General features: G+C 33.7%; 1 pseudogene; it reads right to left on the bottom strand.

The window, feature by feature from the left end:
• Positions 1-5,782: 5,782 nt before the first annotated feature.
• Positions 5,783-8,773, bottom strand: LOC114368252 (annotated as a pseudogene).
• Between the last annotated feature and the right edge of the window lie 1,365 nt (positions 8,774-10,138).

Raw genomic sequence — 10,138 nt, 5'->3', positions numbered from 1 at the left:
CATTGATTACAGAACAATTCCCAATATTAACTGAGAATGAGAAAATTACATTTCCCATATGATTGTGAAGTAAGCCACCAACAAAAACTATAAAAATCACTTTTGGATCCATCACAATTAAGCTTAAAATGGTCATAAGGCGGTTGCTCCCAAAAAATATTGTTCTAATTATTATCCTGATCACTACCATTCCCTCAAGGCAAAAGCTTGTTATGCTGCATAATACTGTCGGAGATAGCATCTGCCTGCTGAAAAATAAGACACATAAGCATAGTAGGATGTTGTCTTACATTCTCAAAAATCCCTTTGTTTCTATTTCTCCATAAGTTGTCCAAAACAACCGCAAACAAATGTCTCCAATCTCTACCACCAACTTCAAAGTCTTTATATAAATTATTCAACAACCAATCCTGAAAATCCAATTGAAAGAAATCTGAATGCATATTTGTCAGCAATGCACGATACCAAACAACTCTTGCAATTGGGCAATGCCTAAAAATATGATCTAGACTCTCAATGTCAGCTCCACATTCTTGGCAAATTCTATAGTCATGTGCTCAAGTTCCTAACCTTATTAGACAATAACATATTTTCCATAATCTTCCATACGAATACACGAACCCTCTTAAGACCACCAAATACCTACATAACGACTTTCAAATTGAGATGAATTATTCCCAATCAAACCCGCATAGGCATATGTCAACTTGAGATTTCCATCTACAGAACCTTTCCAAATTAGCTCATTAGCTCCTTTAGAATTCTTTGGGATAGGAACAACCCTTATTAGATTCAAGGACTGCTCATCAAGGAAGGGGGACATCAAAATCCAATTTCATGAACCATCATCTGTCGTAAATTCACAAACTTTTTTGTTTATGCTATGATCAGGAATATTAACAGCAGATTTGCTCAAAAGCTTACCTTCACAAGGCACCCAATCCTACTTCTAAAAGTCCACTGTTCTACCGTGGCCAATGTTCCAAGACAAGTTACTCTACATTTGGTCCTAATATTTGCAGATTCCCCTCCAAAAATTTGATCCAACTCTCTTGATATCAATCAAAGGAAGATTCTCATCTCTGCATTTGTATTAGGATCTCATGATTCGAACCCAGAGATCATCCCTTTTCAAACACAGGGACCAACCAACTTTCATCATGAATGATGCATTGAAATTCCTAGACATCCTTAATCCTAACCTGCCAACATTTTTAGGGTTGCAGATATCCTTCCACGCTTTAGTATGAAATTTTCGCTAGCTATCTACCCCCACAAAAAACCCCTACACTTTTTATTCACCTCATCATAGATTGACCTTGGAAGATTGGAAGACTGCATTGCATAACTAGAAAAAGGCTTGAAGAACAAATTTCATAAGAGTAAGCCTACCTGCAAAAGATAAATGATGGGCTTTCCAGGAGGACAACCTTTGATTTACTTTATTTAGAATGAATTGGAAAAATCTCTTAGGCACCTTTTTATGAAGAATAGGAATGCCAAGATACTTCCCAAGATCATTAGTAAAATTATAACCAAACAGCTGGCTCAAATGATGTTTTCTCTGCCATCCAACACTGTTAGAGAAATAAATTCGAGTCTTTCCATGACTTACTTTTTGATCCGAACTACCACAAAACAGATTCATAATGCACTTTATCACCTCAATTTGATCCTTAGATGCTTCAGCAAAAAGTAGGAGGTCATCAGCAAAGGCCAAATGGGACAATTTTGGTGCTCCCCGGGCAATTTTAATGGGGTTCCAGAAACTGTTTTCCACTACAATATTAATGGGTTGAAATAAATGCTCAATGCACAAGACAAATAGATAAGGAGAAATAGGGTCTCCTTGTCTAATACCACGCATAGGCTGAAACTCATCCAAGGCTTCTCCATTCCAGAGAACTTTCATAGTGGAGGAGGATATGCAATACCAAATAATATTGATAAAATTATATGAGCAACCAATATCCAGCAGGATATCTTTTACAAACTTCCAACTAAGCCTATCATAGGCTTTCTCCAAATCTATTTTAATGGCCATCCAACCTTTAGACCCTTTTCTACTCCTCATTCTATGGAAAACCTCTTGTGCAATCACAATACTATTCCTACTTTGACAATTAGGAAAAAAACTGCATTGGCACAGACTAACTAAGGTTTCCATCATGGGTCTCATCCTGTGGGCAAGAATCTTAGTGATTACCTTATAAGAGACGTTGCAAAGGCTTATAGGACGAACCTCAGTCATCTTTTCCACATGATCCATCTTCGGAATAAGAGAAAGAAAAATATCATTGATCCCACCAATCAAATAAGGATTGAGAAACATATTCTTAATCATATCATAAAGGGTCTTTCCCACCACTTCCCATTGACTCTAATAGAATACAGCTTGAAATACGTCAAGGCCTGGGGCTTTGAATGCTCTCATACTCCAAATTGTTCTAAAACCTTCTTTGAACGGAACTGTATCACCCAAGGAGCTCAAAAGATCTTGCCAAGAGTAGGAAACATACCTGAAAGGATAAACTATTCATCTTCATTATCATCTTCAAAAAGCTTCTTGTAAAAGTTAGTAACAAGCTCTTGCATTTGATCCTCATCAGACACCCATTCCTCACTGTCATTCTGAAGCATGTCCATTTTATTCTTCCTTCTTCTGATAATAGTTGTGCAATGAAAAAAGTTGGAATTGTGATCCCCAAAGGCCAACAACCACTTGGGTCTTGACTTTTGGAACCGCAAAATCTCCTCTTGCACCAACACCTCCTCATATTCTTTCCAAACGGATTGAATCCGGTCATCGACATAATTATTATTACCTACACCAACCCTTCTACTCAACCTATCCAGCTTTCTCATGAGATACTTCTTTTGGGTAAAAATGTTACCAAAAACTTCCTTATTCCATCTCTAAAGATTGGTTCTAAACTCTTGAAGCATAGAACTCCAAGAGGAAGAAGGTTTCTAGTGAGAACGTCACTACTGCAAAAAAGGTCTTTTACGACGGTTAAAAGATCCATTCAATGACGGTTTGAAAACCGTCTTTATATCCAACGTTGTAAAAAAGTTTAACTTTTTATGACGATTATAATGCAACCGTCGTAGAAAAGTTTAACTTTCTAAGACAGTCATTAACTAACGACCGTCTTAGAAAATAGACATTCTAAGACGGTCATTAGCAAACAACCGTCTTAGAATGTCCATTTTCTAAGACGGTCGTCTAATAACCGTCTTAGCAATTTCACTTTCTAAGACAGTCATTAACTCACAATCGTCTTCGAAAGTGAACATTCTAAGACGGTCATTAGCTAACAACTGTCTTAAAATCACTTATTTTTCAAAAAATATCTACAAAGCCAGTAAAAATATGTAGTTATTTCTCCAAAATAAGTTGAGCCAAGCACACTAAATTATAGGAACTTCTGTGATTAAAATTTAATGCTTGGTTATGGTTTTCTCGTCCAGCTTTGAATTCAAACTCTACCCAGGCAAAAGACAATACCAATTCATAATTGAATATATGATAAGAGTAACTTCAAACATATCAAAGTAAAAATAACAAATTCATGAACAACATAGTTTAAAATATACTGATGGTAACTATTTGAGCTTTATTTTTTAAAATTAATTAATTCAAATAAAATATAATGATTAAAAATTATGTATCTCACTCTTTCACGATGGTACGTGAAATTAATATTTTTTTTCTAGATCTGATTAATTTTAAGGTACAAGTAAAAGTGATAAATACATATAAGCAACATCAATTAGCTGAAGTAATTGCTTACTCACTTTCTCTTGATCCCCGTCCGTTCACCAATAACTCCTGGGCTTCTTGGTCCACTAACAGCCTTGTTCAACTGAAATAAATAAATAAAAAGCTCAATTTGCATAAAGCAGATTATGCAGCAATGTGGTCATTGTGGACCAAGATTGATTGAGGAGAGCATTTAAATTATTGTAAAATTGTGGTAGTTGTTTTTTTTTAAAAAAAATCTAGTAATTTTCTTTAATTCCTAATTGCATAGCCTATATTTTTTTCCTTAAAAAAAGACTTTTTTTTTTCAATAAAAAAGTTAATAATGCCACCAACGTGTCAATTAGTATGACAATCATGACTAACCAGTGTACCAACGAAGACAAATTAAACAAATTGTATTATCAACTTGTATTTATTTGATAATTTTTAATTAAGTTTTTCAACTAGTATTTATTTTTCATTATATATTTTTTTATATTCTTCTATTTTTTATATGAATTAAATTAATAGTATAAATATGTTTTATATTATCATCTAATTATAAATGATTTTAATATATACTAAAATTCTGATTTTTATAATAATTATATATATATATGTATATATATAAAGTAATTTCTAATAAACTATACTTTACCAATCTAGTTGTATTCTCTTGTGGGTGGCTCTTGAATCGGAGCAAGCAGTTGTGTTCTTCTTCTTTTCCTTTCATCTCTAGTTAGGCTAATAATACAAAACACAAACTCACTTTCGAGAACTATGTTGGCGGCGATTCGAAGAATGACCACAATGCCAATAGTATAGGTTTTTAAGTCTTGGTCCACAATGACCACTAACAGCCTTGTGCATTGGAAAAGAATTAAAAACTAAGATTATGAATTATAGACAAAATTTGTTAATTGTCAAAACATTAAAAATAAATCAGAAATGCCAAATATATATTTGCCAAATAGTTGTAGTAATCATCAATGCGAGAGAAAATTCAAGGCAAGCAAAGCATGGAAGTTTCAAAGCAATAATATAGGAGACCCAAATTATTTAAATTGAAGGTGAGACCAATGCATATTGGACAAAGTCATCAAGACTAGTGCACATGGGGCATAGACTAGTGCACACTGAGGCATATAAATTAAATATTTTTTAAAAGGTTGAATTAAATTGAGAATCAAAGAAATAGCTATAAAGTTATAAATTTAAGGCCGGATAGTAAAAATTCATAAAGTAATACAATTAAATGCATGGAATAAGTGAATGAATAGTTAGACAAATGACTAGATGTAGTTAGTAAGACAAAAAAAGATAGCACTGTATTAAATGGCTTAAATAGATTTAAAAAATCATTAGTAGACATATTGTTTGTGTTAAGGGGAAAATTACCTCTTTATTCATCTCTAAAAGAATGATCCTAATCTTAGATTTTGAGGTAAAAAAACAAAAGTATGTTATTGGGAGAAGCTGGCAATCAATCCATGTTAGGAAAATCAAGACTAGCTAGATATCAGTTCAATATTTTCTAATAGATAAAAGGACCATCGATCTAGCTAACAAGCTAAGCATATAGAAATTAGGAGAATATATATAAAGTAATTAACATGATGATTGAAAACAAGAGTATCACCTCTTTACAAGGCAAAGACTACCTTCTTTCTTTCTTTCTTTTTCTGGTACCACTTCATTTGATGTTACTACATAAAAGATGAAATCTAGAAGAAGAAAGGCGTTATTGGCTCTATGAAAAAGATGAAATAAAAACACATATTATTAGTTCACATGCATGTAAGTAGCATATTATTAGGTCAATATTTTTGTTCTTCTATAGCCTTGAAACAAACAAATCTAGGTAAGTAGCACTTACTTGGATTTCTTGATTTTCTTGATTTTGTAAGACCTTATCTTCATCTTGGGCTAATACTTGTATCTGCAAAACCCAATATAGGAGCTTATCAACATAAGGCACAAAAAGGAAAAAAAGTTAATACTTACGAAAGGAACTTATTTAACTTAGTAATGGAATACCATGAAACTCCCATGGAAGGACTCGTCTCTATATATTAGGAATTTCTGCCAACCAAATCAAGTAGTTCCTTCTCATAATTTAATCATCAATGCTCAGCCAAATCATATCTACAGAGTTTAAAAGTTGATCAAAGATTGGTAACTGTAAATTTCTTTTTAACACTATTAATAAATAAGCAAGTGCCACATTTGTATAATAACTAAGTTTTTTCACTTGCATTGAAAAGATTCTAATAGCTTTTTTAAATAATTGGCACCATAATTATTCATTGATTGTATAAAGTATGAATAGTTTTCCTTGCAGTGTATCAAAATGAAATCCATCCACATCTTGGATGTAGACCATACAGTAAAGAAAACTTTCTCGAGGATTGATTTAAGAGATAATTAAGAGAGAAAAAAACATTTAAGAAAATAATAAATAACTACATAAGAATTTCAAATAACTTGAAAACTACTACCAAACTCTTCAACAGGGTGGGGTCATATAGAACAAACTATAAAGAAAAAGTAAATTTTAACAAACATAGTTCTATAAGTTAAGTTTAAAATTAAAATCTTTATCTATTTATAATGATAGGCACATTAAATGCTTATAATTTTCCAAAATTAAGAAAATTTATAATAGAAGCTTATGTAAATATGAAACAGATAAAATAGAAATAGAGTGTTTGCATCTTACTGCCTATCAACATTATTCTTGCTAATAACTTCGACATAGTCGGCCACAAGATAAACAGAGTAGAAGCCGACTCCAAACTGCCCAATCAGATTGAGATCTCCACTTGTTTGCATCTTCTCAACAAATGTTGAAATAACACACATCTCCAATTAACATATTCCCAATCACATCACAAACAAAAATTACTTCAGCAATAATGTCCGCAACATACATACCAGAAGTTCCAAATTTTGCTATCGTCCCCAAATTCTTTATCAAATCCTCCTTCGTCATACCGATACCTCTCTCTCGAATTGAGAGACTTTTCTTTTCCTTGTCCAACTTAATCTGTAGCACAAACATGTTTAAGTTTAGTTCCAAAACAATAAAACACCAGCATTGCTTAGACTGTCTTCATAAAAATAATATAGCCAAAAACAACCTTAAAAAAATGCATAATAATCAGAATATAGCAATACTAACCTGAATATCAAGCTTGGTGTTATCACCTTCTCCCACCACCTCCTTATCCGTGAGGGAGAGGAACCTAATTTTGTCCAAAGCCTAGAATGTGCACATTATTCGCCATTAACAAATCGTTCAACAATTAAAAAAAATTTAAATGCAAGGATTTTCCAAATGTAAACAAAAATACTTTTTTTTTTTTAAAAAAAAAAGCGCTTACATCAGAAGCATTGGAAATCAACTCTCTGAGGAAGATATCCTTGTTACTGTAGAGAGAATTGATGATGATATCCATAAGCCACGACACTTCTGCTTGGAACTCAAATTTCTCCACGTTGCTCTGAAGAGATTTCTTCGAGATCGACTACACCTCCCTTTCAATCGCAACAACACGCACACGTTTATACACACAAAAACAAGAGAACAAGAGAAAAAGGGAAATAAAACAACGAACACCTCTTGATGACATTTGAATCGGTTAAAAGGCCATGAGGCACATCACTGATCTTGTCCTTTACCTTCGGTGGATCTACAAGCTCGTCAGAATCCCCCTCGGCATTCGCCTGAAACTTTCGACCTAGAAAACCAAACGCAGGTGAGTAAAGGAGAAATGAGAGTTCTTGGCCCGAGAGAGAGAGAAGCTAGAATAAGAAAAGAAATGAAAGGTCACAAAAATAAAATGTCTCTACAATTGCCAACAATAAGATAAGAGAGAGAGAGAGAGAGAGAGAGAGAATAATAAAAATATAACCATTCATAAAGAAGCACTACGACGGTCTTTTTAATGACTATCGTTAAATTTTTAATTTAATTATGAGCGTGCCATTCCATTATTTTCAAAGACGGTGGTATACCAAATGATGTTGTTACCGCGTCGTAATAAACAGATTTTGTAGTAGTGTAAAATTATTAAAATTCCTGTGAGTAATCCACAATGCCTCAAATCTAAAAGGATGTATGTGATTATTTCTAGTCACATGAACTCTAATTTTAACAACAAAGGCCGATGATCAGATTTGTAAGGAGGTAAGTGAATAATCACAGCATCCTGGTAAGGCATCCTCCATTGCAAATTCATCACCATTTTGTCTAATTGTTGCTCTAAATCACCAGTCTTCCATTTGAATGGATACCCCTGAAAGCCTGCATCGATAAGTTCACAATCATCTAACATTGACTTAAACCCTATAGTACCACTGAAAGATGGCAAATCAGCTCCACCCCTCGTTCGTGATCATGGAGAATAGAACTAAAATCACCTATCATAGTCTAAGGTGAATCAATATTCAACGCAAGTTCTCTGAAATCATCCCAAACTTGTTGACGCTGGTTAAAATTGGGATTGTTATAAACAACAATCAAAAGCCACTCGACGCCCTTTTCCACCTAACCTTCATATGGATAAAAAAAAAGTTGGAGAGTTTAATCACCTGAATAGTCCACAAATTGGTATCCTAGAGAAACCAAATACCTCCTGCATGCCCATTAGCTTCCTCCACAAATCGCTTTCTGGCCACTTGAATGAGTTTCCATCAAATAGATAAACGAACTAGAGTACTCCTTTCTGATATCACTAACAAGAGACACAAAACCCATACTAGAGGTGCCCCTACAATTCCATGAAACTATATTCATAAGGAAGGATTATAGTTTTAAACCTCTACTGGTTCAGGAATTATCGATTGATAAGTATTGTCACTTTTTGTTTCCATATCCATGCTTATAGTTTGACCACCAACATTCTCCTCAGGACCTTCAACTTCTCTAGGCAGAACTGAAGACGAACCTCCCTGTAAATTGGAACGTTGATGGTTGGCAAAATCTATAGTCTCCTTGTTTGGCATGACCATCTGCCCTTTCTCCATCATAGGCGCACTTTGATCCAAAAATGAACCTTTCTCCAATTTTCTTCAAGGCTTTTTATTAATTCCAGATAGCCTTTAGCATCTCTTCTTTTTGTGATCTCCATTGGAGTACTGGTCCCCCGTATAAGTTTTCTGGGTTAATATTTTCCCTTGCTAGTAGCACCTATTGAAATTTTCTAATAATTAATGTGAGCTAATATTATAAGTGGATTTTATTTTATGTGATCAAATTAAGTGAGTTAGACAACTAAATCAGATGATATACACTTAAATGAGCATATGCCAAAGTTAGTCCATTAGAGGATAATGAGAACCCTAGTAGGTTAACACACACTATAAGAAGGTTTAGTTCTCAATATACTGAGCCGTCACACATAGTTTCTCTTCACCCCATCTGAAGAGTTATGAAGGTCCTATTGAGGATTAAAGAGGCTTCGGTTGAGAAAGAACCATGAAGTCACCGGTTACGCTGTTAGCCGATTATCCGTTGTCTCTACAACATTCCGTAACAAATACTCAGAAGAGTACATAGATCAGAAATCACTTACGGGTTCAGATTCTACTATGTTTGTTTGATCAATCATTACCAGGTATTCATAAAACTCTTCTTGATAATCTAACGTAATGTGTTACTGGTGATTTTTTGTATTTTATAAGGATCCCCTAAAATTCCAACAGCATCACCCCTTTTTACTTTTATTAATCGTGTTTTGACTATTTTTCGCACTCATGTTTTTATCTTTCAGCCTGTCAACCCCCTTATCCACCCGATCTTTCTTTGTAGTAGGTCCATTAAAAACTTTCACAAGGCTTTTGGGCCACATTTTAGGATCAACCCCCTTAATAACATTGGAATCCACATGTTCAACTTATTTGCCTTTACCATTTGTGCCCTACTTTGCCACCTCAACAAGCTATTCTTTATTATTATCCTCTAACATAGTGTAACAAGATCTCTCTTCCCTTTCTTCACATTCCCATAAGTTGTTTGAAAGTGTGAAACCCATAAGTTGTAGATAAATATCTATAGTCAAAAGGGATTCAATGAGTAATATTGAAATATATAAAGTTTTTCTTGTCACCAAAAGTTTTACAAGAAGGAAGACATTGATCACAAAGAAACTTTCTCTCTGATTTCTTAGAAAGACTTTGTTAGGACTATAATGACACTGTAGATCATTTTGATAATTTTTTTGCATAGATGGGTGTAAAGATTACGTTTCTAAATGGAAACATTGATGAAACAATTTATACAGTGCAACCAGAAAACCTTGTTTAAGATTATCTAAAGTCTATGGTATGCAAACTAAAGAAATCAATTTATGCTTTTAAACAAGTATGTCGTCTATGATATTATAAAATTCA

This window comes from Glycine soja, chromosome 9 (genome assembly GCF_004193775.1).
Source record: "Glycine soja cultivar W05 chromosome 9, ASM419377v2, whole genome shotgun sequence".
NCBI classification, from domain to species: Eukaryota; Viridiplantae; Streptophyta; class Magnoliopsida; order Fabales; family Fabaceae; genus Glycine; species Glycine soja.
This window is presented reverse-complemented; position numbering and strand designations above follow the sequence as displayed.